Source organism: Desmodus rotundus, chromosome 4 (genome assembly GCF_022682495.2).
Source record: "Desmodus rotundus isolate HL8 chromosome 4, HLdesRot8A.1, whole genome shotgun sequence".
Lineage (NCBI taxonomy): Eukaryota > Metazoa > Chordata > Mammalia > Chiroptera > Phyllostomidae > Desmodus > Desmodus rotundus.
In genome coordinates this window covers 157,371,486-157,394,745 of record NC_071390.1, presented here as the reverse complement: position 1 = coordinate 157,394,745, position 23,260 = coordinate 157,371,486, and the positions used below count along the sequence as shown (strand labels likewise).

Below are 23,260 nucleotides of genomic sequence, written 5' to 3'. Positions count from 1 at the left end.
TAATCAGAAAGTAGATGTACTGAATGTGTCTGAGAGATGAGAAAACTGAGTTTTTAGAGGGCTTAAAGTTATGTTCTCAAGTCTACAGAAAGTGCAGCTCCAGTTGTGTTCCGTAAAGCATTCTTTTATAAAGACAAGACCATTGGCATTTATTTACCTTAGATAACAGCGATATTACCCACTATCCAGTTTCTACCAGATTTAGAATTGAAAATCACAGACGTCCCTTGTCTATGGCCATACCACCCTGAATGCGCCCAATCTCGTCTGCGAATCACAGACGTTCCAGCATAGGTTGGTCCTATTTTAATTTAGTGAAGTGTTTACATAAGAAGTGTCCAGACCTGTAGAGAATGTTTGTGAGTTTATTTGAGCCAAACTGACAACATACACTGGGGAGCAAGATCTCAAATACTCTGGAAAATAACAGTTCTGCAGCTTCTTTTATGCACTTGAAATTAAGGGGAAACAATGTCACCCCAATAAATTCAATAAAAGGAAAAAAACAAAAAACGAAAAAGGAAATTAAGGAGGGAATGTAAAGAAGATTACATGAAGGTGGGAGGAAGCAACACAGGGCTTGGATTACAGGAAAATTAAGATTATATGCTCTCTCTCTTCCCGAAAGCGGCCAGAGGTGACTCCTGAAAATGGTTTGCTATTCATTTCACCCAGAAAACCCCACAAAGTCATGCTAATCAAGAGGTTCAAGTTTTTGCATTCATTTTAAGAACATTCATGAAACTGCCCAGGCCATCAGGGGTATGTATATCAGAAAAACCACCAAGTATCTGAAGGATGTCACTGACAGAAGCGATGTGTACCATTCTGTTGTTACAATGGTGGAGCTGGTAGGTGTGCCCAGGCCAAACAGTAGGGCTGCACACAGGGTCTGTGGCCAAAAAAGAGTGCTGAATTTTTTGCTGCACATTCTTAAAAATGCAGAGAGTAATGCTGAACTTAAGGGTTTAGATGTTGATTCTTTGGTCATTGAGCACATTCAGGTGAACAAAGCTTGCAAGATGTGGTACAGAACTGAACAGAGCTCATGGGTGGATCAACCCGCACATGAGCTCTCCCTGCCTCACTGAGATGATCCTACTGAAAAAGAGCAGATTGTTCCTAAAGCCAAAGAGGAGGTTCCACAGAAGAAAAAGATATCCCAGCAGAAAAGAACAAAAACTTATGCCCTGGGAGTAAATTCAGCATAAAATAAATACTAATAAAAGTAAAAAAAAAAAGATTATATGTTTTCTTCTATGCCTATATGGTCAATTAATATTTGTCAAAGGAGGCAAGAACATACAATGGAGTAAGGACAGTCTATTCAATAAATGGTGTTGCGAAAACTGAATAGATACATGCAAAAAAAAAAAGAAAAAAGAAACTAGACCACCTTATTTTACCACATACAAGAATAAACTCAAAGACTTAATCATAAGACTCGAAACCATAAAATTCTTGGAAACCATAAGTTCCAAGAAACATAGGCAGTAAAACTTCAGACATTTCTCTTAGTGGTATTTTTTTCTGATATATCTCCTCGGGCAAGGGAAATAAAAGAAAAACTAAACAAACGGTACTATATCAAACTAAAAAGTTTTTGCCCAGCAAAGGAAACCATCAACAAAATGAAAAGAAAATCAACTGAATAGGAGAACATGTTCACAAATGATACATCTGATAAGGGGTTAATATCCAAAAATTATAAAGTACTCATACAACTCAACACCAGACAAGCAAACAATCCAATTTACAAATGGGCAAAGGACCTGAAAAGACACTTCTCTAAAGAGGACATACAGATGGCCAATAGACATATGAAAAGATGCTCAATATCACTAATCATCAGAGAAATGCAAATTAAAACCACAATGAACTATCCCCTCACACCTGTCAGAATGGCCATCATAAACAAACAACAAACAAGTGCTGGTGAGGATGTGGAGAAAGGGGAACACTTGTCCCTGTTGACAGGAATGCAGACTGGTACAGCCACTGTGGAAAACAGTGTGGAGGTCCCTCAAAAAGTTAAAAATGTAACTGCCTTATGACCCAGTGATTCTACTTGTGGGTATATATCCTAAGAAACCCAAAACAGTAATTCAAAAGAATATATGCACCCCTATGTTTATTGCAGCATTATTTACAATAGCCAAGCTATGGAAGCAACCCCAGTACCCATCAATAGACGAGTGGATAAAAATGTGGTGGTACATGTATATGATGGAATGTTACTTGGCCATAAAAAAGAATGAAATCTTACCATTTGCAAGAGCATGGATGGACCTAGAGGGTATTATGCTAAGTGAAATAAGTCATCCCGAGAAAAACAAGTACCATATGATTTCATTTACATGTGGAATGGAAAGAACTGAAATAAAGAATATAAAGAACTGAAAATAAAGAACTGAACATATAAGTGAATAAACAAAACAGAAACAGACCCATAGATAAAGAGAACAGACTGATTGTTGCTGGGGGCGGGGGGTTGGGGGACTGGGTGAAAAAGGTGAAGATGTTGAGAAGTACAAATTGGTAGTTACAGAATAGTCATAGGGATGTACAGCATAGGAAATATAGTCAATAATATTGTAATAACTATGGGTGATGCCAGGCGTGTACTGGAAATATCAGGAGGAATGCTTTGTAAAGTATATGACTGACCACTGTGAAGTGCGCCAGAAACTAATACAAAATAATATTGAGTATTAAACTGTAATTGAAAAAAATTTTTAAAGGCTAAAAAAAGATTTTTGCTCTCTTGAGGGTGGTTATGGTTTATTTCAAAGGTATGTTAATCTAGATGCACAGAAACAATGAATAAGGCTTGCTTATGGCAAAGATAAATCTTTTACTAAAAAGTTACATGCCTGGGGTGTGACTACCCACCATGACCTGCCCAGTTAGGAATTTATGATCAGATCACCCAGTGAGGTTATTTTCCACAGAACTCCTTTTTATCATACACAAAAGTTTTTGCACAATGCTATTCTCAGTTTAATTGGGAATGTAAATACGTATATATCAGCTGTTACGTAGAGGAGGAAAAAGTCATGAGACAGGTTTTCTTTCGATTTGCCATATGCTGTGTCATAGAGTAATGCTTTATCATTCTTTCACTTAGAAATATCCATGGAGTGTTTACTTTGTACGAGGCTCTGAGTTTGGCAGTGAGGAATATAAGGCTAAATGGGAAATAGAACCTGTCTCCAAGGAATTGATGAGCTAATAAAAGAAATTATAAATATGTAAATACTTAAAATTAGGCTGAGTGCTCCAAGTCAAAAATCAAAGTACTTTTGGAATAAATCATACTTATGTTCTAAACATAAACAAGCATGTTTAGAATTTAGCTATTAAATAGACCAAAGATGGCTTTAGGCAAAGATAGAAGTTTTATTTATAATGCATTGGCCATTTATACAAATCCAAGACACTTTCTAAAATATAAACTTTATTATTACCTTAAAGGACAGTCTTTCACCTAAGGAAATGCCAAGGTCCATCTTATTTAAAGTGCTAAGTAGTAGCTATTTTGCCATTCTTCCAATTTATCTGACATTTTAGAGAATTAAATATTTTAACAAAATCAATTGTAACATAACCAATTGGAAGATTATAGAGAGCAGAGTGTGATCAGGAGTAGCACTTTGGTATTTAAGTACATAAAGGTGTTCAATAATTCAAAGATTCTTAAATTTCTTCTTTGAAATTGAAAGTTACATGATCTTGAATGAGAATGAGCATGATAAACAATCCATTTATCCAGTGTTTCAACCTAATGCGGATTGGAGTCTCACCCTTTAAAAAATGTGTTGTACTTTTCCTATTGGCTTAGGATTTAAACCAATAAGGAAAGAGGAAATCTTTTAAAATATTCACAAAGTCAGGCTAGCATGGTGAATGTTGAGTAAAAAGATTGCTTTGTTCGTAATTTGAGTTGGAGTTTCAGAACTCTATAGTATTGGTGTTTTTCTTTTATTGATGTAGTAAGTACCACTTAAAAAATATTCAGCCTGGGTGATGTCTTGGTGGCTTGAAATATATTTTCCAATTTAAGAACACTTTATTTCTTATTGTTCAGACTTAAGATGTGATGAATCCTTAACAATGTACAAATGAAAATCAAGAATTTAAAGCCAGTTTTTATGGCCATTGAGGACATACTTCATATGAGAAAAGTTGAAATTAATTTGGTAATTTGTTTGAGGTTTATAATTAAGAGGGTTTGTTAAAATAAAAAACAAATGGAGAGTAACCTTGAAGATTCCCTGAACAGAGAACCAATTTAGTTATACAGATAAAGCTTTATTTAGCTTATTTTTCAAGACTGCCTTGACCTTGGTCACTTCTTACTTATGCTTCTGGAAATCCTAAACAAACTTGAACTGTTTCCCAAGGTTGATATGATGTAAACACTGAAAATTCTAATATTTTACCTAATCACTGTGAAGAAAAAAGTTACTGATCTCTCACCATATAAGCTGCTTTATAATATATCTGAGCCTCATTCCAAGTTTTGGCTTGAGTGCTGCAGGTTTGTAAACTTTCTGGTGCATGCACAATAACTTCTTACTAATTACTACTTAATGATTCATTGGTTTTACCTTCGCCCCTTCTGAACCTCTGACAGGTTACGTTATTTGCAAAGTGGCATATATCACTGTTATTAGTCTCCATTAATGGCTGTTCAGAGGCAGAGTTAATACTAAGTTTTCAGCAACAGCTATTTGCATCTTGAAGTTCTCCGTACTTTAAAATTTTTGTTGTTTTAAAATTAATAAGACACTAATAAAGGTGTTCACATTGTAATTTCTTAACATTGGGATTCAGGGGAATCTTTAAAAATACAAAAAAAAATCATACAAAAGAAAAAAACCCTTTCCTTTGAATTTTTCTGTGTGGTGGATTTCATCAGAAAATCTACTATCCCAAGGTCTCTAAAATTTTCCTGGTTTCTAAAACAAAACAAAACACACTAGACTGTTTCCACTGAGTAGGAGATGTTCCAATTAGACCTAAATGAAGAAAAAAAATCCATTTGCAATTTCCCCAAATTTCTACTCAGTTTAAAGCAATTACTATGACAACATCGACAGCTAGACTGTCTTAGATTCAAATGAGTACTCTGTCAGGAGGATAATCATTTCTCTACGAAAAAACACTGAAAATGGAATAAAAAGTAACTACAAAGGGAGGGAGGTGGATGAAAAACATACGCAAAACCACCATCCACCACTACCAGAAAACAAGTGCGAAATTTCTCGTACCTGAAAACACTTAATATTTGACGTCAGACCACAGAAGCAACAAACCAAGGAAAAGCTGAGTTTAGGAAGGAAGAAAAAAATGGAGGCTTGGGGACAAGCTGATAATACAGAGATTGCAAAAGAGAAGACAACACCTTTGCTTTTACTTGGCTCCTGAAAACTAAAGCTCTTTGTGGGGCAAAGGTCAGGGTCTGCGGTTCTACAAGCTCATATGCACACAGTTTTGTGCTTCCGCCAGTGTGTTTAGACCGCACTTTGGAAGCGCAAGTGGGAACTAGACATCCTCCCCAGCTGCAGCCGCGGTAGGTCCCTTTGTCTCCAGGCTTGAAGGCGGCCACGCCATGTCCGTCGCCCAAGCGTAGAGGGCCCCTGGGCCGTGCGCCTGTAAACCTCCTCCGCAGCGCTGCACGCAGAGGCGGAGCTCCCGCGCCCGCGCCGCCGTGGCCCTGCACGCCCGGAGTCTACAGTCCGATTAGGCAACGCGGAGGCCGGTGGTTTGGCCCGCAGTCCCTCCGGACTTCTAACCAGGGCCTGCGCAGGGCGGGCTCTCCCCGGCTCCCATTTCCTCCCCTCCTCCACCCGCGAGTACGACCTTGTGTTTCTGTTTTGCTTTTGGGGATTGGGAGAGCGTGCGAAGGGCTAGAAATTGGTGTGGTTTACCGCGCCGCTTATTTCGATACACATTTCGGTCTCCTGTTTGTCCTGTTCAGCAGTGGAAAACGGCTCCTGCCTTCCTCGAAAACCTGTGTTGAAAAGGGCTTATTCCTACATGTGACCCGCCCCCCCCAAAGACCCCCGACAGCAAAAGGGGGAAACTAAGTCTGGCTTTCGGGCAAGCTTTTGGGGGGGGAAGTAGAGGACGCATCCCACGCGGCAGGCCCCACCAGGCCAGGCCTCGCTCTCCAGGAGGAGCAGAAGAGGCGGGCACGCCTGCGGGCCCGGGTCGCTGAGGCCTGCCCGGGGGGGCGGTCCCATGCACCTCCGCGGAGCCTGGGACGAACCAGAGGTCGTGGCGGGAGCACGCGGAGGAGAGGAAGGGGGAGGGCAGTGATCCACCTGGGCGACGTGGCAGCCATTCCCTACTTCCCGAGACCCCTCCCCATTCAGCCGCCCACCCGCCCTCTCGGGGCTGGCTGCTGGGAGGCTGCTCTTCCCCGGTCCGACAGCGAGCGGCAGTGTCTCCCTGCCGGGCGTTGTGCGCTTCTCCCCCGCACGACCGCCACTGCTCGCCAGCCCAGCGCCGTGCCTGAGAGCGCAGTGGCGGCGGCGGGAAAGGGCTGCAGATCCGCGTTGCGTGTGCTCGACGACGCGGCCCCGGTACCCGCACCCTCTGCTAGCTCCTGGAGCAGGTAAAGGCTGCGGGTGGGAAGTGGAGTGGTGGGTCCCGGGTGAGGGCCCCTTAGGTAGGTGGGAGCCCAGCCGCAGCGGAGGTCCGGAGAAAGGGACCGGCGGCGCTACGACCAAAATCCAAAGTTCCAAATGCGGAGTCCGGTACCGGCCGCCTCCAGCCCGGTCCGCGGGCCCCGGCTCCGGGACAGAAGGGAAGTGAGGCGTCGGCGAGAGGCGGGCCCTGGCGCACAGCCCGTTCCTGGGCGAAGGTGGGGGCCTCGGCTGTTCGCCGGCCTCCCAGTTCCTGGCAGGTTTCCAGGCCCCAGAGACACCCCTCCCCCACCGGGGGCTTTTTCGGTTCCCGCCAGGGCTCGACCTCAAGCCCCTCGGAGCGCCTTTGGCGTTTCCCAGGCAGGGCGTTCTTGGAACTTCGGCCCACCCTTCCAAGCACGTAGCAAAGCTGTTTATTTACTCACTTCTTTACACGTTTTGATTTTGAATACTGTGGGGAGACCTTCACTGTCTCTGGCTTCTATGCCCCTTTGATTCTGGTCCCCACCTGCCTCTCTTGCCGCGGTCTTGATCCTTGCTGGGACCTTCCTTGAACCCTATCGTCATCTGGACTCTGAGATGTCCATTTGGATATCAGTTTTTCATAGAGTCAGTCATCTGACCGGGGGCAGTTCATTCCTTATTCTCTTTTGGTTAACACATTTTCTTCCCCATAGAAAGAGAGCTGGAGTAGTAAGAAAGAAAACGTGTTGACGCCAGATCACGCTCAGTGTTGTTTTTAGAGAATCTTTCGGCAACCGTCTTTAAAACTAGGATCTGGTATTTGTGGCATGGACTGGTTTGTACACATTTCGCCATGCAGTGGTTGTAATGTCTCCATAGCACTGTTCTGACTTGAAGGCAGGATTGGCTGGTTTTTCTACTAGACATCTTTAAGCCAATCAAGCAGCACTTTTTGCCCGGAGACTGGTTAACTCAGAAAAGGTCGGGATTGGTAGAGCTCAGAGAAGGGAATCCTGGAGATCGACCTGGCCTCTCACAAACCATGATTGATGTGCAGCTGCCTCTCTTCTCCCACTGTTTAAAATGATATCTTTTTACCCCAACATCAACCTTTTCATTCTATTTCACTCATTGTTTTTTTTTTCCACTCAAACAACAACCTCTCTTTGTAACTCGTTTTAACATTCATCCTTCAGTTTTCAGTTAAAGAAGCTGTGCATGCTTAAAATGTAAACATCATGTGTTTTGTGTTTTGATAATCAGTGTGGTCCAGTTTTCATACGTTGTCCATTTTTAAATATCAGAAAAAAACAATTTTTAGTTCGTAATGCCAGAACCTTTATTATTTAAGTGGTTGTGCTAGGATGGGGAGTTGCAGTGATGGAGATGGTGGAAGAATAGGAAAGTAATGGCTGCTTTTTTCCTACAAGGAGGCTACATTTATAAAAAAATATTACACTTCATAAAAAAATATTAATGTACAAAAAACCTAACTCCAGTACAAATCAGCATGCAGTACTTACGGATGTCGGTCTGTGTACCTGTTGGCTTTAGTTGCTTTGAGGGGAAGAGTAAAGACTGGACTATTGGACTTTATAGAAAAAGTGGATGTAAGTTATGGTAAAGGAATGTTTTTTCTTTATTAAAGTAGGCATAACACAATAGAGGCTAAATATTTACAGTGTAGGTGCATTTTTAGTGGTGAGGAATTTTCTTTTAAAATTTTCATGATTATTTGGTTATGCATGTCTCTTGTTTTTTTTAAATATATTTATTGATTATGCTATTACAGTTGTCCCATTTCCCCCCCCCCACTCCACTCCATCCTGCCCACCCCCCTCCCTCCCACATTCCCCCCCCATAGTTCATGTCCATGGGTCATACTTATAAGTTCTTTGGCTTCTACATTTCCTACACTATTTTTACCCTCCCCCTGTCTATTTTCCACCTATCATCTATGCTACTTATTCTCTGTACCTTTACCCCCCTCTCCCCTTCCCACTCCCTTATTGACAACCCTCATGTTCTAGTTGTTTGCCTAGTTTGCTCTCGTTTTTGTTTTAGGTGTGGTCATTAATAACTGTGAGTTTGCTGTCATTTTTACTGTTCCTATTTTTGATCTTCTTTTTCTTAGGTAACTCCCTTTAACATTTCATATAATAAGGGCTTGGTGATGATGAGCTTCTTTAACTTGACCTTATCTGAGAAGCACTTTATCTTCCCTTCCATTCTAAGTGATAGCTTTGCTGGATACAGTAATCTTGGATGTAGGTCCTTGCGTTTAATCTTGGGTAATGTAATTATGATGTGCCTTGGCGTGTTCCTCCTTGGGTCCAGCTTCTTTGGGACTCTCTGAGCTTCCTGGACTTCCCGGAAGTCTATTTCCTGTGGCAGATGGGGGAAGTTCTCCATTATTTGTTCAAATAAGTTTTCAATTTTTTGTTCTTCCTCTTCTCCTTCTGGCACCCCTATAATTCGGATGTTGGAACGTTTCAAGGTGTCCTGGAGGTTCCTAAGCCTCTCCTCATTTTTCCAAGTTCTTGTTTCTTCATTCTTTTCTGATTGGATGTTTGTTTCTTCCTTCTGGTCCACACCGTTGATTTGAGTCCCAGTTTCCTTCGCATCACTATTGGTTCCCTGTACATTTTCCTTTGTTTCTCTTAGTGTAGCCTTCATTTTTTCATCTAATTTGTGACCAAATTCAACCAATTCTGTGAGCATCCTGATTACCAGTGTTTTGAACTGTACATCTGATAGGTTGGCTATCTCTTTGTGCTTAGTTGTATTATTTCTGGAGCTTTGATCTGTTTTTTCATTTGGGCCATTTTTTTTGTCTTGGTGCGCCTGTTATGTAAAGGGGCTGAGCCTTAGGTGTTCACCAGGGCGGGGTAATGCTTGTCGCTGGGCTGTGACGTTGTACGTGGGGGCGGGGCCGAGAGGGAGCAATGGCGCTTGCTCCACTCTCTGCCAGATTTCAGTCACTCCCTCCGCTACCCACAATCAAACTGGGCCCCTCTGGTGCTGATTCCCGAGTGGGTGGGCTTGTGCATGGTCTAGGCCCCCGTGGGTCTCTCCAACGAACTCTCCTGTGAGGCTAGGAGTTTCTCCTGCTGCTGCCTCAACCTCCACAGGTGTTTTCAGTCAGTGGTTTGAGGCTTTGTTTCCCTGCACTGGAGCCCTAGGTTGCCCTGGGTTGCCCTGGGTAGCCCTGGGTAGCGGGGTCTGTTTCACTCCCCCGCTGTTCCTTCTGGTTTATCTGTGTGTGAATGTGGGGCTGTGGGGTCTGCTAGCGTTCGCACTGCCTGCCCCGTCCGTTCCACAATCTGCCAGTCTCTGGGTCCAGCCTCGGCAATGTGAGTCCTGTCCACCCAGGCTGCCTGTCTCTGCCCCTCCTACTGGTCTGGATGAATGTTTCTTTTTTTTATCTCCTTGGTTGTCGGACTTCCTTGCGGTTCGGTTTTCTGTCAGTTCTGGTTGTTTTTGTTTTTAAATTGTTGTTGTCCTTCTTTTGGTTGTCCGAGGAGGCACCGTGTGTCCACCTACGCCTCCATCTTGGTTCTTAATCAAACCATATATAGGTTTTAATATTACTCTGAATTTTGGTTTATTGAATTTACTTTTAAGTACCTTTCTATCCACTGTGCTGAAATCTTTAAAATATGGCTAGATGGAAGGTTGGCAGGCTGTTGGGAGAGTCTCAGAATTGCTCTCCAGAAATGTTGTATTAGGATGTCTAGATTGAGGTTAGTCAATTTGTGATATCCAAACTCACATAATTTCAAAAATTAAAAGAGCATTTCATTAATTTCCATGGGGAAATAAAGTAGCTAAGCCAGCTAGATTTTTATGACCATTTGTCAGTGGAATTACTGAATCAAAGAACCCACATGTTGCACTTGCCCAAGCAATGGCTCTGGGTGTACCAATTTCTCTAAACGTACCTGACTGATGGTGGACAGTGTAGTTTTCTAAATGTGGATTGTGTGTACATATCCTTTGATCATCTGTTGGGTCTGTTTTTTTTAATGCTTTGAGCAAGACTTAAACATATGGTTATGGTATTTTTAATTTTTTATTTTTTTGCAAGTATTTTTCTCTAGTTTGCTGTTTTACTTTTTTGGTTATTTTATTGTCAGAAATTTAAGATGTTCATACATTTATTATTCTTTTCCTTTGTCAATCCTTCATACTCCCAAATTAAGAAATTTTCATTGTTCCACAGATTTGATAATCAGTTTTTTCTAACATTTAAAAAATTTAATCAGAATTTATTTCAGTATAAAGTGTGACACCACTTTAACTGTTTTACAGATTACTGTGAAATCATTTTAATGCCATTAAAAATTCTCTCTTACCTTCTTGTTTTAGAAAGCCTATCTTATTACATATAAATTATAAGATGTATTGTTTTAGGACTACTTCTGGACTCCTATAATAGCTCTTTGATCTTTTATTGGATTTTGTAGCTGTACCACTTAATTTTACTATGTTTCATAATATGCTGTAGTATTCAGTGGGAGGAATTTCCTCCCTGTGTCTTTTTTTTTAAAACATTTTTATACATTCTCTCCATTCATTAAAATGAAGAATTAGTTTGGGAGACTGACATGAATAATACCTAGTTTTTCTGTTCTGAAGCAGGGCATCGGTGATTTGTTTTGTTTTGTTTTTTTTAATTCCTTTCTGCCCTTGAATTTATTGTTTCTTCTGTCTGGAATATCTTTACTATTCTCCCTGCCTTCCTTCCCCTAAACACTTTGCTAACCTACTTCAAGATTTAAGTGGTATTTGTTAGTCTTCTTTTCTTTCCCCAGTAGAAATAATCACTCTCCTCTGAACCTCTTATATTACTTGCTATTGTGGGGAAAGGGAAGACCCCCTTCCCACCTCTGGGTCTTTTGGCTGATTGAATAATCAAATTGGTGTGAGACAGATCGACAAGAGAAAATGAAGTTTCATGTGCTTGGGAACCCACATATGTGAGAGATTCAGAGACAGAAAGGAAAAATGAGGTATATGTGACTTTTTGAGCTAAGGATGAGGTAAGGAACCTTGGAGTTGCTTGCTTCAGAGTGTCATTTGCTGGATGACAAGAAGGACAAATGTTCAGTATTTATTAGTTTGCTTTGCCATATAGATACGTCGAAAGAGGCTATATCTGGTAATCTGTTATCATGGGCAAGGCCCCTAATTCAAATTCTTCTAGGTAGTTTAAGAGGGGGCAGAAGCTTCTCTTGAGAGTGCAGGGTCTCAGTTGCCTTTATATATATTTATTTATTTGATATAACCTTTATTTATTTGCCATTATGATTTAGTCCCCTTATACCCCCGGGTCTCAGTGGCCTTTAGCTCAAAATAATCTGCATAGCACAGAAACACATCTTGGGGTAACTTGTTCTGAACCATTATACTACATCCTGAACTATATCTCCTTCCTCTAGTAACTGTGAGCTGCACAGAATCTTACTTTTTTCCCTTTGCCTAACGCTCATCCCAACACTGTAAGTATGTAGACATTAAATAAATATTGGCGTAAATAAAGGAGATATTTTACTCCTAAGAATATTTCTATCTCCTTGCTGTTAATTCTCTAATCTCCAACCCAAAGTTCTTTTCTTGATAACTGGACATACATCGTCTATGTTTATGTATGTCCATTTCCATTTGTCTGCTTCCACCTACACTTCAAACTTGGCATGTTCGAAACTGGTCATCAACCTTTCCTCTCCCATCCTTAAACCAAAACTATGACACAGTCTGCCTGTTTTCTGTCTTCTTTCTAGGGGAAGATTAAGTGAGGTACTGCATATGTGGTAAGAATTTAGTAAATAGTAGACACTGCTAATAATAGCTTGGCAGAAACATGGGCTAGTCTCTGTCTACTCTTTTTCCTTTTATATTGTTTGATCACTGAACCCTGTTGGATTCTTTTTCCTTAATATCTCTTTGTTCTCTAAGCTACCATCCTACTTCGTGGTTAGCATCATCTCTCACCTGGATTGCTGCAATAGTGTCCTAAGTGGTTACTCTCTTCCAGTCTTGCTGTCCCATCCATTTTTCTGACTGTAGCCAGAGTAATTTGTCTAACACATTCAAGCATGTAACCCCCCTGCTAAAATCCTCTGTGTGTGTGTGTGTGTGTGTGTGTGTGTGGTTTTTTTTTCATTGCCTTCAGGAAAAGTCTGAACTTCACTTGGCTTTCAGAATTTTCATGATCTGGCTTATTTACCTCTTCATCCTTTTTTACTTTCTACCTTTGCCCTCAATGCATTAGTCATATTCAGTTACTTGCATTTCTCCCTTAAGATGCCAAGTTAGTTAAATCTAGGCCTGAGTACCAAAGCTTCCCTTTGTCTGGAATGCCTCCCCTAGTTAACCCGCTTTCCTCCTTTTGGTTTTGTTGGCTCATACTTGTCTTTCAGGTTGAAGTGATACCTCTGTGGGGAAGCCCCCTTGGCACCCCAAGGCTGTGTTAACACATGCCTTCAGGTTGTTTCCCTACAACTCTCTTTTCTGTTATCATATTGTAATTGCTTGCTTATTTGTCATCTTACCATGTACTTGTTGGGGTGAAAGAAAGAGGCAAATTGACTATCTTGAAAAATGATGTAATTTCTACAGAATATATTAAAAACAATTAAATAGTAGTTTGGGGGTTTACCTAATAGGGAAAGAAAAGAGACATTATATTTGATAGATGAAAGTTTTCAAAGTCAGGAAGGGCATACTGGGCCTGTCCTTTGATAGTTTCAGTGAAATACATCTTCTGACATATAATTTCCATTTGTTTAGTTTTTTTGTTTATTAGTTAGGACTTGTTGGATTGCAAGTAACAGATACAGTTTGAGATAATCTGTGGAGGGAAAAGTTACTGGTTTAATAACCATACAGAATGGGGCAAAAGTAGGTTTGCAGTTGTTTGTATGGAAAATAATACAATAAGTAAATAATAATACAAGCATAAACTTTCATGTACTCACAACTGTAAACCTACTTTAGCCCCACCCTGTATAACAGAAACTGTATGGGTAGAGATTGCCTTAAGGTGTTAAGGTAGAAACTTGCACATAATTAAATCCTTCCTGTACTTACAGTCGATACATACTGGAGTCATTTCTCCTACTGCCAATAAGCTTCTTTACATGGTACAACCATGTTCCTTGGCAACACAGGCTTATCTGCTTACAGCCTCACATCAGTGGCGATAGATTTGGTCACATGCCCATCCCTTGACCAATTCCTGTAGCCAAGGGCATGAGGTACTGTGCTTAGTTCAGCCTAGGTCACGTGATGTGCCCATTTATATGGCCAGGGGTCTGTTAGCAGAAAAAGATAATCTAGTGGGGTAGAGGAGGAGAAGGAGGAGTTCTGAGGAGACACAAAGAATGTCCATTGTAGTTCTTAATCAGCCTTCTGATTATAAATTTATTTTCCTAGGTACTTTATTTATGGGAAAGAGATCCTCTGAGTTGTGGACCTGAGTATTCCAGGTACTGAAATGGTAAGTCCACTATTTTAAAAAACTAAAATGGCTTTTTGGTTTGTGCTGGCATATAACAGAATTTTGTTGACCTGTTTGCTAAACAAGACACATCTGCGAGCTGCTTATGCTTATAGGGTGCTCATGGGCTAGTAGTCCAAATAAATGCAAAGTTACTGAGATAGAGGCATATTTATGGTGCAGCGGGAGCTGTGTCTAAGTCAGAAACAGCCTGCTCATGGATAATGGAAAACTTTCCTGAAGGGAAGTTAGTTGAGTGAGAAAATAGGGGTTGAGAGGGTGGGAGTAGAAGGACTTTGGGCAGAACATGTGGGAGGCTCAGCGATGGTGAAATGCCCTCCTTTGTGTGGGGAAACAAACAATTAGATACAAGTGGAACAGAGAGTACCTGAGGGGAGGCAGAGGAAGAGGAGGCTAGGGTTAATTTAGGGGCTAGATCATAGAAGTCCTTATGCTTTACCAAGGAATTGGCACTTGATCTTGAAAGCTATAGAGGATCCTTTAGGGATCTTAAACTGGACCTCTCAGGCTTGAAGTGCCTATGTATAGTATCCAAGTGGATACGTTTGTCAGGCAGTTAACTCTGTTGGAGTTTGGTAGAGAATTCTTGGCTGGAGTCACACTTAGAGGTCTTGAAGCCAAGGTTTTGGATGGACCGAGTAAAAGCTGATGGAGCAGAATGTTGGGGACAGAACCCAGGGGAACAATGACATTGAAAGAATAAGCAGAAGGAAAGGAATCAGGAGACTCTTCAGGAGACTGGGAGGGACAGCCAGAGAAACACTGGTAGATGTAGGGACAGTTTGCAGTGGGAAGTTGAAACAACAAATGTAAATTGCTTTTATTTGAAGAAACAAACTATAGGAGATACCAGGAGTTTGTTTAGTCTGAGTTAAAAATTCACCTGATCATTATTAATTGTGGGTACATTGAGAAAACCAAGTTTCTGAACAGTTTTTCCAGTGTAGGAATTTGAACTATTAGAATTATAAATTTTAAAGAGAGGAAGGAGAGGGTTGAGGCTTTTTGGTGGGTGGTGGTTAATAGGAAAGAAGTGATCGAGTAGGGGATATATGTGGTATATGTAGTATCAGTCATATTGGGGATACAGAGTACCTATATTCTGCACCTAGCTTCTTAAGCTATAAATATACAGTAAATCTATTGTATTTTACCAGGAGACCCGGAGTTGATAATAGATTGTGTAGTTGTAACTAAATTTAGTTCATCTCTCAGGATTTCTTTTGTGATTTTCTTTTCTGTTCTTTTTCTGACTCATCCTTGGAGTGAACATTTTCTTTCCCTGCTAAACCACCTTCTCTTATTTTTGCTTTGTACTTAAACCCCTTACCATTTTTTTAAAGAAATGGTAGTAAACTATAACATAAAATTTACCACCTTAACCATTTTACGTGAACAGTACATTAATGTTAACTGAATGTACATTGTTAGTACAACAAATCTCTAGAACTTTCTGTCTTGCAAAACTGAAATTCTAGACCCATTGAATTCCTGTTTTCTCTCCACTCTAGTTCCTGACAACCATCATCTTACTTTCTGTCTCTTAAGAGTATAATTACTTTAACTCCTTGTATAAGTGGAATCATACAGTATTTGTCTGGATGTAACTGGTTTATTTTACTATAATGTTCTCAAGGTTCATCCATGTTGTAGCATATGATAGGATTTTCTTTTTTCGGGCTGCATAGTACTCCATCGTGTGGATGTGTGGATGTGTGTGTACACATACCACATTATCCTTTTTTTTTTTTTTTTTTTAAGATTTTGTATATTTATTTATTTATTTATTTTTAGTGAATGGGGAATGGAGGTAGACCTCTCACATGCCCCCAGCTGGGGTCCTGGCCCACAACCCAGGCAAGTGCCTTGACTAGGAATCAAACCAGTAACCTTTGGGTTGGCAGGGTGATGCTCAACCCACTGAGCCACACCAGCTAGCGCATTTTCTTTCTTTATTCTTCTGTTGAACATTTAGGTTGCCTGGACATTTAGGTTACTTTCACCTCTTAGTTATTGTGAATGATGTTGCAATGTACATGGGTATGCAAATATCTTGAGGTCCTGTTTTTAATTCTTTTGGATGTATGCCCAAAAGTGACATTGCTGGATTGTATTCTATTTTTAATTTTTTGAGGAACCTCCATATTGTTGTGCATAGTGGTTGCATCGTTTTACATTCCTACCAGCAGTACACAAGGGTTCCAGTTTCTCAGCATTCTCACCGACACTTGTTATTTTCCTTTTGGACATTGGCCATTCTAATGGGTGTGAGGTGGGATCTTACGGCTTTGATTTGCATTTCCATGATTAGTGAATTGAGCATCTTTTCATATGCTTATTGGTTGTTTGTACATCATCTTTGGAGAAAGGTTTCTTCCTGTCCTTTGCCCATTTTAAAAATTGAGTTATTTATTAATGTTTTTGGTTGAGGGGTTGGAGTTGTTTATGTATTTTAGATATTAACTGCTTATCAGATATGGTTTTCAAATAATTTCTTCTGTAGGTTGCCTTTTCACCCTGTTGATTGTTTGCTATGTAGAAATTATTTAGTTTGGTTTAGTCCTATTTGCTTTTTTTAATTGTATTTTTCCATTACCATTTAGTCTCCTTATGCCCCCTTTCCCACAATCACCACACTGCTCTCTACGTCCATTTTCCTTTTTCCTCAATTCCTCTACTCCCTACCCTCCCCGCCCCCTTAGCTGTCATCCTGCTCTCTGAGTCTGTCTCTGTTTTGCTTGTTAGTCAGTTTGTTCATTAGAGTCCACATATAAGTGAAATCATATGGTATTTGTTTTTCTCCAACTAGCTTATTTCACTTAGCATAATGTTCTCCAGATCCATTCATACTGTTGCAAAGGGTAAAACTTTCTTCTTTTTTATGCCAAGTAGTATTCCATTGTGTAAATGTCCCATAGTTGTATTATCCACTCATCTACCGATGGACACTTGGGCTGCTTCCATATTTTGGCGATTATAAAAATGGTGCAATGAACATAGGGGGTACTTATGTTCCTTTGAAATAGTTTTTGTGTTCCTTTAGATACATTCCCAGAAGTGGGATTGCTGCATCAAACGGTAGATCCATCTGTAACTTCATGAGGTATCTCCATACTGCTTTCCACAGTGGCTGCACCAGGCTGCATTCTCACCGACAGTGCAAAAGGGTTTTCCTTTCTCCACATCTCACCAGTACTTGTTTTTTGTTGATTTATTGTGATACCCTTTTTGACCAGTGTGAGATAATACCTCAGTGTGGTTTTAATTTGCATGTCTGTGATGATTACTGACTTTGGGCATCTTTTCATGTGTCTCTTGGCCATCTGTATGTCCTCTTTGGAGAAGTGTCTATTCAGGTCCTTTGCCCATTTTTTAATTGGGTTATTTGTTTTTTTGGTGTTGAGTTTTGTCAGTTCCTTATAAATTTTAGGTATTTACCCCTAATAAAATGTTTCATTGGTGAATATGTTCTCCTATTCAGTTGATTGTCTTCTTGTTTTGCTGATGTATTCCTTTTATTCCCCCCACCCCCCTTGATTTTAGTGCTATATCTTTGGAAAGAAATAATTGTCAAATCCAATATCATGAAACTTTCCCCCTATGTTTTAGGAGTGTTGTAATTTCAGGTCTTAAACCCATTGTGAGTTAATTTTTCAATAGGTGTAAAGGGTTCAACTTCATTTTTTCTTTTTTAATTAATTAGGGATGGAGGAAGGGAGAGAGAGAGAGAGAGAGAGAGAGAGAGGCAGGCAGAGAGAGATATTTGTTGTTCCACTTATTTATGCATTCATTGGTTCATTCTTGTATGTGCCCTGACCCTGGATCTAACCCGCAACTTTGGTGTATCTGGATGTTCTAACCAACTGAGTCATCTGGATAGGGCGAAGCTTCATTCTTTTACATGTGGATATCTAGTTTCCCCAGCATCATTTGTTGAAAAGACTATGCTCTTTCCATTGTTTAGCCTTGGGACTCTTAAGGAAGATTGTTTGACCATAGATGTGAGAGTTTATTTCTGAGCTCTATATTCTGTTCCATTGGTCTTATGTCTGTCTTTATGCCAGGGCCACATTGTTTTGATTACTGTAGCTTTGTAATATACGTTGAAATCAGGAAGTGTGAAGCCTCCAGCTTTGTTTTTCTTTCTCAAGTATGCTTTGCTATTCAGAATTCTTCTCTTAATTTTTACCCTTTAAAAACTTTCTTTTCATTTTTTTCCTTCTTAATTACAGCATGCATGATTGAATTTTTCTTTTCTTTCCTAACTCATATGGATAGATAGCCAGATAAAACTTTCAAAATAGGGCATGTGTCCTGCTTAATGAAAATTTGGCATATTTGAATTTACACTGAAATTATAAATTTCAAATTAAAGGCTGGCATTTGAATTAAATTTTTTTTTACTTTGTAGAAGTAAACAAACTAGTTTACTTAAAGCAGGGTACATTTAAAAAACTTACATTAGCAAAATGCTTAGGTATACAGAAAAGTAGAACAGTATAATGCATTGACTTCATGTATACTTACCTCCTAGATGCAAGAATTGTTAATAATTTTGCCACATTTGTTTTATCTATATGTAATTTACATGTATGTATAAATTTCTTGAACCATTTAAAGGTAAATTAATAGTATAAATAAGATATTTTTGTCTTATCCTACTTGAGTATTATGCACTTGTGTTATAAATGTATATATTTTAGACTTTGATAAATTTTATTTATCAAAACCTGAAATTTGCTCTTTGGGAAAAATTAAAAGAAGACATTATCTTCAGTACGTATTTTCCAGAAAAAGGATATTTTCCTATATAACCACAAGTTATTATTCCTATTAAAATTAACAATAATTACCTAATATATAATAATCATACCATCTTCTTATACATGCACTTGTTCCAAAAGTATCTTTTATTGATGTTTTTTAAAAATATCAAATTCCTCCCTAGCTGGTGTAGCTCGGTGGATTGAGCCCCAGCCTGTAAACCAAAGGGTCGCCAGTTTGATTTCCCAATCAGAGCATATGCCTGGGTTCTGGGCCTGGTCCCCAGTGGGGTCCACGTGAGAGGCAACCACACATTGATATTTCTCTGCCTCTCTTTCTGCCTCCCTTCCCTCTCTCTAAATAAATAAATAAAATCTTTAAATAAATAAATAAATAAATAACAATACCAAATTCTGGGAGTTCTGGCCAAGATGGAGTAGTTGGCAGAAACACTTTGCTTCCATGCACAACCAAAAGAAGGATAACAACCAATTTAAAAACAAAGAACAACCAGAACTGCCAGAAAATTAAACTGCATGGAAGTCCAACAACCAAGGAGTTAAAGAAACATTCACCCAGACTGGTAGGAGCAGCGGAGACTAAAGGCAGGAAGCTGAGGTGCATAGGACGGCAACAAGGCAAGGCAGCGGACTGCACAGGCAGTCCCACATTCGCATACAGATAAACTGGGAGGAACAGCTGAGGAGTGAGACAACCCAGGGTTCCAGCAACGGAAACTAAAGACTCAAAACCTCTGTCTGTTAAAAAATTTGTGGGGGTTGCAGTGGGGGAAACTCCCAGTCTCACATGAGAGTCCATTAGAAAGGCCCACAGGGTCCTAAAATGTACACAAACTCACCCCCCTGTAAAATCAAAACCTGAAAGGGCACAATCCACTTAAAAGCAGCAAGAGAAAAGGAGACAGTTACCAACAAAGGACTTTCTATGAGAGTATCAGCTGATTTCTCAAAAGAAATCTTATAGGCAAGAAGGAGCTGGAAAGAAGTATTCAAAATCATGAAAGGCAAGGACTTACATCCAAGATTACTGTATCCAGCAAAGCTATCATTTAGAATGGGAGGGCAGATGAAGTGCTTCCCAGAGAAGGTCAAGTTAAAGGAGTTCATCATCACCAAGCCCTTATTATATGAAATGTTCAAGGGATTTATTATGTAAGAAGTAGAAGAAGATCAAAACTATGAATAGTAAAATGACAACAAACTCACAACTATCAACAACTGAACCTAAAAAACAAAAAAGCAAACTAAGCAAACAACTAGAACAGGAACAGAATCACAGAAATGGTGATTGTGGGGAAGGGGTTGGGGGAGAATGGGGTAAAAGGTACAGGGAATAAGAAGCATAAATGGTAGGTACAATATAGACACGGGGAGATTAAGAATAGTACAGGAAATGGAGAAGCCAAAGAACTTATATGTACAACCCATGGACATGAACTAAGCAGGGAGGGGAATGCTGGAGGGTGGGGTGGTACAGGGAGAAGGGGGAGAAAGGGGAGAAAAAAATTGGGATAACTGTAATAGCATAATCAATAAAATACACTTAAAAAATACCAAATTCCAGTGAAGAGTACGCATTGCATTTGGTTGTTATCTCTCTTTTTAAATATAGAAATGTGTATCTTATACCCTCCTGCCCTCCTCCATGATATAGCTCTGTCGAGAATCTTTTGTTAGTCCTGTTGACAATGTTTGATATCTGGTATTGCCGATCATTTCCTGATGGTGTAGTGCAGCTTCTTTTTCTATCCCCTATATTTCCTGTAAACTGGGAGTTAGAGCTGAAAGTGTTTCAGATTCATGTTAAACATTTTGGGAGGAGCACTTCATTTAGTAGTGCTCTGTATTCATATTGTTTCACATTAAGAGGCATGTAATGTTTAGTTGCCACACCATTTTGACAGTGTTTGATTACCAGGCTAAGGCAGTGACAACCAGATCATTTTATAATAAAGTTATGTTTTTCTTTTTTGCATTTAATAAGTAACATGTGGCATGGGTCTTTGGCAACAGGTTAAGCTCTTACCCACCTTTCGCTTATTGACTGACTCTGACTTTCTTTCGTTCTTACCTAATAACTTTAGACTTCATTGATAACTATTGATTTTTGGTTAGCTCTTTAGTTTTGAGTTATAAAATGGTAGTTAAGTTTGGATTCTGTTGTTTCTTTTACATTCTTTTTACATGGTCTGCTTCTATAGAGAGGTTTCCCTCATTAACTAAGGCTGTTTTGCTTACCTTGAAATAACGATTTACTTAAAAGGCAGAATTAATGCTTAGTTTCCCCCCTTTGTATTATATAACCATTTCCAGAGTGTAATAGTCATTTCCAGTGATGGCAAATGAGGTTTGCCTTATTTCTTTTTCTTTATTTTTTTTGTTTTCTCTTTGGAATATCATATATATTGATATCATAAATATTGTATGTTTTTGGACTTTGATTTCATTTAAGATAGCTTGATATAAACTTGCCTTTATTGTATATATTATACATAATTTATATATATTCTTTATAGTAAGAAGACATTATTTTGGATAATAGGAAGAGCCGTAGAGTTTGCAGATATCAACTGTGGCCTTAATGAGTGCATTGATAGCATCCAGAGACAGTAAGTATTATTCAAGTCATAGAATATGAGTATTTTACACATATGTCTTCAAACATTTAACAGATTTGGTTACTAGAATTTCTCAAAGAGCTTGTGATTACATACAGCATATTGATCCAGAAAGCCTAAACACACTATATTGTGGTCCTGGTTTTCCTATTTAATGTGTGTTTGAGTTTCTCTGGTACTAAAATGTCCCTTCTTACTCCTTCATATTTTACATGTTGTTCACCGTCCAAAAATAATATTTTATTATTTATTTATTTATTTATTTATTTTAATTTTTAAATTTTTGATATATTTATTGATTATGCTATTACAGTTGTCCCATTTCCGCCCCTTCACTCAACTCCATCCTGCCCACCCCCTCCCTCCCACATTCCCCCCTATAGTTCATGTCCATGGGTCATACTTATAAGTTCTTTGGCTTCTACATTTCCTACACTATTCTTACCCTCCCCCTGTCTATTTTCCACCTATCCTTTATGCCATTTATTCTCTGTACCTTTCCTCCCTCTCTCCCCCTCCCAACCCCCTATTGATAACCCTCCATGTGATCTCCATATCTGTGGTTCTGTTTCTGTTCTAGTTGTTTGCCTAGTTTTCTTTTGTTTTGGTTTTAGGTATGGTTGTTAATAACTGTGAGTTTGCTGTCATTTTTACTATTCATATTTTTTATCTTCTTTTTCTTAGATAAGTCCCTTTACCATTTCATACAATAATGGCTTGGTGATGATGAACTCCTTTAACTTGACCTTATCTGAGAAGTACTTTATCTGTCCTTTCATTCTAAATGATAGCTTTGGTGGATACAGTAATCTTGGATGTAGGCCCTTGCCTTTTATGACTTTGAATACTTCTTTCCAGTCCCTTCTTGCCTGTAAGGTCTCTTTTGAGAAATCAGCTGACAGTCTTATGGGAACTCCTTTGTAGGTAACTGTGTCCTTTTCTCTTGCTGCTTCTAAGATACTCTCCTTCTGTGTAATCTTGGCTAATGTAATTATGATGTGCCTTGGCGTGTTCCTCCTTGGGTCCAGCTTCTTTGGGACTCTCTGAGCTTCCTGGACTTCCTGGAAGTCTATTTCCTTTGCCAGACTGGGGAAGTTCTCCTTCATTATTTGTTCAAATAAGTTTTCAATTTTTTGTTCTTCCTCTTTTCCTTCTGGCACCCCTATAATTCGGATGTTGGAACGTTTCAAGATGTCCTGGAGGTTCCTAAGCCTCTCCTCATTTTTCTGAATTCTTGTTTCTTCATTCTTTTCTGGTTGGATGTTTCTTTCTTTCCTTCTGGTCCACACCATTGATTTGAGTCCCAGTTTCCTTCGCATCACTATTGGTTCCCTGTACATTTTCCTTTGTTTCTCTTAGCATAGGCTTCATTTTTTCATCTAGTTTTCGACCAAATTCAACCAATTCTGTGAGCATCTTGATAACCAGTGTTTTGAACTGTGCATCCGATAGGTTGGCTATCTCTTCCTCGCTTAGTTGTATTTTTTCTGGAGCTTTGAAGTGTTTGTCATTTGGGCCATTTTTTTTTTGTATTGGCGTGTCTGTTACTTAAAGGGCAGAGCCTTAGGTGTTCACCAGGGTGGGGTAACGCTGGTTGCTGTGCTGTGACGCTGTACGTGGGGGAGGGGCCGAGAGGGAGCAATGGCGCCTGCTCCACTCTCCACCGAATTTCAGTCACTCCCTCCGTTACCCACAATCAAATTGGGCCCCTCTGGTGCT

The 23,260-nt window shown here is 39.6% G+C and overlaps 1 protein-coding gene across 6 annotated transcripts in view; it reads left to right on the top strand.

Annotated features, from left to right (window-relative positions):
* The window catches only part of N4BP2 (NEDD4 binding protein 2), a 212,197-nt gene that overhangs the window by 115,559 nt on the left and 73,378 nt on the right, over nt 1-23,260 (top strand). For 2 of the 6 annotated variants that reach the window (XM_024573703.4, XM_053922063.2), the window contains exons 1-2: nt 6,488-6,622; nt 14,055-14,118. The gene's annotated coding sequence lies outside the window, so the exon portion shown is untranslated. Of the gene's footprint in view, nt 1-5,507; nt 5,576-5,615; nt 5,859-6,487; nt 6,623-14,054; nt 14,119-21,439; nt 21,533-23,260 lie in introns of those variants that run through there. The other 4 variants (XM_024573702.4, XM_045182824.3, XM_024573701.4 and 1 more) reach the window with 4 other exon arrangements.